The sequence below is a fragment of the Euprymna scolopes genome, unplaced genomic scaffold (genome assembly GCF_053919585.1).
Source record: "Euprymna scolopes isolate OS-2025 unplaced genomic scaffold, ASM5391958v1 sca151, whole genome shotgun sequence".
In the NCBI taxonomy this organism is placed as follows: Eukaryota; Metazoa; Mollusca; class Cephalopoda; order Sepiida; family Sepiolidae; genus Euprymna; species Euprymna scolopes.
Window position 1 is genome coordinate 57,792 of NW_027633160.1, and position 6,329 is coordinate 64,120.

Consider the following 6,329-nt stretch of genomic DNA (forward strand, 5'->3'; position numbering starts at 1 on the left):
GTAAATTCACATTTATCCGCTCGTCCATTCGTCTGTCCGCACTTTTCTCAATAATGCCTTGGAATTTTTTGAAATTTTGCACAAACATAAAACATGATAAGAGTAAAAAAGTAACAGAACGGATTTTCCGAGAAAACTCCAGTTACCCTCTTAAGGTGGCTCTCGGGTGAAAATGGCTAAAATTGACACTTTTGTGCTTATTTAAAAAAATACATGCATTGCAGTTTTATAAAACTTTCTGAACATTTGTAACTAACTGATTTCTATATTATTTTGTTTGTCTATACTTCGCGATAATTCTTGGGTGTGCCCCAGGGGCTCTTTTAGGGCTAATAAAAACACTCCATTTTTGGGACTATTTTACCATATTTGTCCAGAATTTTCTGTGTATGTCTATTTATCAGTTTTGCATGGTGCTGAACTCAAATTGAAATATGTTAAGGCCTTGGGGACTTTTGGGGCTAAATGGGGTGGGTGGGTGCAAATGATGGACTTAGTCATTTCTTTTTTTACATGGTGCAGAACTCAAATTTACATATGTTAAGGCCTAAAACTGCACCGTTTGTTCATTTTCACCAGGATTTGACATCCCCTGGAGACTTTGGGGGTTAAATGGGGGGGGGGGTAAATGCTAAACTTAGTCATTTTTTATGCCTTGTTCATTATGCACTCACGGGGGATCATGCATGCTTCACTTGTTTTTATGGGCTTCGATTACATAGAAATACATAATACAATATACCTTAGCTCTGAGAATGAGTCGGGTTTGTATAGCATTCCATTTTAATTGTTCTAATGCGTTGCAACTTGTAATTAACTGAACAATTCACACATATTGCTTTTACCTATGTATTTCTCTCACATTTTCACACTATGTCGATTTAACCACTTTTTCATATCTCTTAATGCCTCTGTGATCATTTAGAGAAAAACTTACTCTTATGCTTTAGCGTCGTCAACTAATCTACGTATATATGTCTGTATACACCACAAACACGTATGTAAATTAAATGACAAAATAAGAAGTATACTCATTTTTTTTTTTTTGCTATAATAAATAATAATAATAATAGAGTGGAACGATAAAATTGTCGCTCTAGAAAAGACGACCTGATTCCATTTCCCTTTGATGAAAACCGGTTTTCTTTCTTTGTTACAGATCATCTACTAGTTGGCCAATTGTGTATAAATTCCAACATAGATAGGAGTCTTCTATCATATTGGAAAGTGACACAATGTTCAATGAGCGAGATCAGAGATGCGCCACTGTACAACTCTTGCTCTCTACCAATACAAGTTATGACAACATGATCACGGCCAGCACCCCTAAAATGCATCGCTGGATTGCCACAATTAACAGGGACGTGCCCAGGGTGATGAAAACAAAGTTTCTGGCCACGGTTATGGTCTTTGGTGTGGTTTTTAGTGATAGCTACATCATGCTACCTCACATCTTTGAAGTCGGATTGAAAGTCAACATCAAAGCATACTTGGATGTGCTGAAGAATGTGGTGATCTCCTTATATGATGTGATGATGGCCGCTGGTAGACCCTGTCTGCGGCAACACGACTCAGCCCACAAGTTCAAAGAAACCCAAGCTTGGCTTCAGAAGGTGTGCTACGACTTTGTATCCTACTCACTGAACCCCCTTTTCCCTCGACCCGAACCTGATGGACTACTTCATTTGGTCACACGTCGAGAACATCACCAACATGATCTCCCACAGCATCAAAACCAATTTGATTGCCACCATCTGCCAAGTAATCGTCGAACTCTTGTTGGCACTTGTGGAAAAGGCATGCTCCCAGTTCCGGACCTGAATCAAGGCGATGAGAGACGCTGAAGGCGGCTACATTGAATAGATGTCAATTGTACTACATATTCAAGTTACCTGAATTGATTTTTTCCATAACAGTTTTAAAATAAAGCTGCAGTTTTCTTTTCTTTAAAGCGACAATTTTATCGTTCCACCATGTAATAATAATAATAATTATGATAATAATACGAGGGGTGTTTGTCTGGTCGGATTGCTGTTAATAACCAATAATTCACGAGAAGACCTTTGTATACCTAACATATTTTATTTTATTATCATATGTACATTATTCAGGGAGCAAGAAAAAAAGAGAGACAAGGACAGAGAGAGTACCACATTAACACAAAAATAAAAAATCAGTTATAAGATAAGTAATATTAAGAGACATCTTGAATCATAACAAGTGCAGATATGCCTTGTTTCTGAATAAATAGATGGACAAAGATGCAAGTAAGACAATGTGAGAAATAAGAGGATGAAATCAGTTCTCAATCTAATTGATCTGTCATGCAATTAACTCCCTCCTCTACGTTTTTATCTGGCATTGCGCTGAAGACGTCTAATTATACAATCGTTACATTTCATTTTAAAAAATGCTATGAATCGAAATATCTCTATTTATCAAGTTGGGCAATGCAGAAGATTTAAATTTGTATTTTCTATATAAATAAAATAGTAGATATATGTGTGTTTGTCTGTTTGTGTGTGTGTGTGTGAATATTTAACCGATAAACTTTTAAAATACTCCTTAAATAACACTGAAATTAACAGGAAATAGTAATAATACACTAAGGATGGTTTATAATGAGTAAAATCTTTGTTTGGATGGATGAATAACGCGTACAGACATACTGAAATGTTAAATGTTCATTTCAACTTGCCAACATAGTTCTATTTCTTTCTGTGCATGCCCAAATTCCATCCACTAGGAAGTCAAATGTCTTGGTTTCGATTCTAGTTGATGGCACCTAAGTTATTTTTATTTTTAACTTTTGAAATCACTACTATATATTAGGTACAATATAATATTCAATAGTGAATTGGCTCTGTAATAATTAATACGAAATCCGCATGAATTCACCTTCACCTGCCCTGTGGTGGTGAAGGTGACGGGCGCTACAGATGGTCTGTTAACCAGTCCTCTTCATCCTTCCCTGTCTTCGCACATTTGACCACTTTGCTCAGCTTCAATCCGCTCTATTCTCTGATGTTATCTTCCCATCTCTTTTTCTGACTTCCTCACTTTCTTCCTCCTCTGACTGTTCCATGGAGCACTGTCTTGGCAAGTCTCTCTCCTCTTGTTACGTGGCCCGAACTATTTTAGTTTGTGTCTCCTGATTGTTGTGAGAAGATCTTCATAATAACCAATGGCTCGCCTTATTCATGCTTTTGAAGCATTTCATTTCTGAAGCCTGAATCCTCTTCTCTAATTATGCTGTAAGGGTCTATGTCTCGCAAGCATTCAAAAAAACTTAGTGTGGACAAGGGAATGCATGAGTCTTATCTTTGAGTAGACCTTGATTGCATTGTCCTTCAAAATAATGTTCAACTTAGTGACTTTAAAATAAAATAAGTGAATTAAAATATCTTTAAGCATATTTTACGACCCGGTAAGGCCGGACCCCTCCCTCCTAGTAGAAAATAATGCTGTGTTTCAGTCTTAGTTGGCAAGTATAACCACCTGGCTTACAGAGTTAGGACCATCCAAGAGAAATTTGAAATGATGATAAATTTGAGTAGAGTTATGCAATGCTTTGATGATTTCATTCACCAACCTGTGCCATCAATTTTGACCACAGAATATTTTTCATTTTTAGAACCAGAAAAAATCTTAACTTTCAAGTTGTAGTATAGCTTAGAAAGATATTTGTTTTGCAAGCAACATAGGTGAGTGATTAATTACAAAGGAGGTGGTAATACCTAGGATGATGGTATCGTTATGAACGATCATATACTATTACATAGGCAAACTGGGCTCAAACTCAAATATAGACTTTAATAAATCTATAACTAATGGATACTTGTTGTCTGTTTGAAGTTATAGTTAGACGATTACTTCTATCAATAATGGAGATTTGGTATCTGTCTACTTTTTATGCTCAGTTCAGCATTTGGTATTTGTCTGGTACCTAAACTATTACTATTACTTCTAATAATTGCATTGCGTTAGCAAGTAAGTTCTTGTCGTTTTTGAATATATTGTGTTTTGAAAATTTATTTTCTCTATTTTATTTATTTTGATTTAAGTTATTTCAATTTATTTATTTTCAGATTATAAATTTGAGAAAAATGTGCACAACACATAGTTGTTTTTTCTTATTTTACTTTAAAACAAGGCCGATAGCCATTAGTCGCGTACTCTCATGTAATGAATAAATGCGAGAATGTAGGATTGACATGAAATTCTTAAAGATAAACTAAAATGACCGAAAAATGGGCTGAAATGACTTAAATAAAAAGTAAATGACTTAGAATGACTTTAATGAACTTAAGGATGAATTGAATGACCCTAAGAATGACTTGAATGCTTAAAAAATAACTGGAATCCTTCAAAAACAACTTGAATGATCTGGAGAATGACTTGAATGGCTTTGAGACTAGTTGGTTGTAAAGTGGGTGATCATTTTACATTAAATTAATACAGAAAAGTGATCCCCCACTTTATATCACAAAGTTACGAACATAAGTACAGCATGTAGTAAGAACAGATACTACACTTTGATCTTGACCAAAAGGCCAAGAAAAGCGGTATTTATTTGCTCCCCCACCGAGCAAATTAGGCACAAGGCCGATTTTTAATGTGAGGAGTAAAGGGGAAATGAGGACCAACTGGATAGTGACAATTGGTATGAAGGGTGCCCCCCTACATTGACCAAGGTCTTATATTTGCGGTTGGTATTTATTTGCTCCCCCACCGAGCAAATTATGCACAATGCCAATTAATGTGAGGAGTGAAGGGGAAATGGGGACCAACTCCCCAAGGAGTAGGGGAGCTGGATAGTGACAATTGGTATGGAGGGTTGCCCCTACATTGACCAAGGTCTTATATGTGGGGTTGGTATTTATTTGCTCCCCCACCGAGCAAATTAGGCACAAGGCCGATTTTTAATGTGAGGAGTGAAGGGGAAATGGGGACCAACTCCCCGGGGAGTAGGGGAGCTGGATAGTGACAATTGATATAAAGAGTTGCCCCTATATTGACCAAGGTCTTATATGTGGGGTTTTCCCCACATATGGTTTTTGCTTGCAGTATCTGCCGGAAAAGATACTACACTTTGATCTTGGCCAAAAGGCTAAGAAAAGCTTAAAAAGCTAAGAACAGCATCTATTAACAACAGACCTTTGATCTTAACCAAAAAGGCCAAGCACAAAAGTGTTACGGACAGACCGACCGACCGAGTGACTTATAGAGTCGCTTGCACGCGACTAAAAATGTAGATGTAAAAATCGGTAAAAACTTTATTGCCAACCTATTACTATTGTGCTATCCTTTAATTCGTAATTCAGTTTACTATTTCAGAATAATGTACGATTTATAAGTGCTAAATTCAGTGAGGTAATCTAGTATCTGTTGTGTTGTTATAATGTCATTCTCCCAGGCATTACCGCCATTGTTTTTTAGGAGGAAATATAGTATCTGTTCTATTGCCATAATACCATCCTTCAGGCATTACTTTCTGTTATGTAGTATCTGACTGGCGATTATTTTCTCAGAAATTACCTTCTCCTTGTTGAGGTTTTTTTTTTTTTACAAGGGATTCAGCATTTGTCAAGGCCCAAAGATCACTCGAGGATGTGTTAATGAATATAAGATGGTAGTTTAGTAATCGTTAATGATGTAGATTGAATAGAATTTGAGTTATTTAAGGAGAAAGCTTAGGAGTTGTGTAGTACCTGCCCTGTAGTCATGATGCCATTTTCCCAGATATTACCTCCTCGTTTTTCTTTGGGGTATAGATAGTATACTATCTATTTTGTTGTCAACAGACCTTCATCCCAGGTATTATCTCCTTTGGAAGGGCAGTGTGGTATATGTTGGTTCATCATACATATTAGAAAAATGCAACCAGATTGCTAAAAAATAATAATTTAATTTCATGAATAACATTTAATTTAATGCATCACAGAGTGACTTACTAGAAACAAAGTGTAGTATCTGTTCTGATACTACACCTTTTCTGTTCTCGGTCAGTGAAGGAGAAATTCTTCTAGACTGAGACAATTTTAATTTTTGTTCCTGCCTAGAGTGCCTCTTTTTGAAGAGCTGGATTTCCTCCACATTGAAAACAAACCTTGTGTCTAACTCTATTCTTGTGGGGAGGCAGAACTTTTTTTTTTTGTAGGTGGTAATTAATACTTTATTTAGGTATTATAACTAGGGATGAGCATATGTATAATACTCAGGGAGATGAACGCCTCTGACATGTATGATTCCAAGTCACTCATAGGCAAGGTGTAGAAGCTGTTAGCCTCCCTCTCATATTTCAGACAGATAAAGGATAGATAAATCAA

The 6,329-nt window shown here is 36.3% G+C and overlaps 1 pseudogene; it reads right to left on the minus strand.

Annotated features, from left to right (window-relative positions):
* Nucleotides 1-4,428: 4,428 nt before the first annotated feature.
* LOC145273745 (U2 spliceosomal RNA) lies at nt 4,429-4,567 on the minus strand (annotated as a pseudogene).
* Between the last annotated feature and the right edge of the window lie 1,762 nt (nt 4,568-6,329).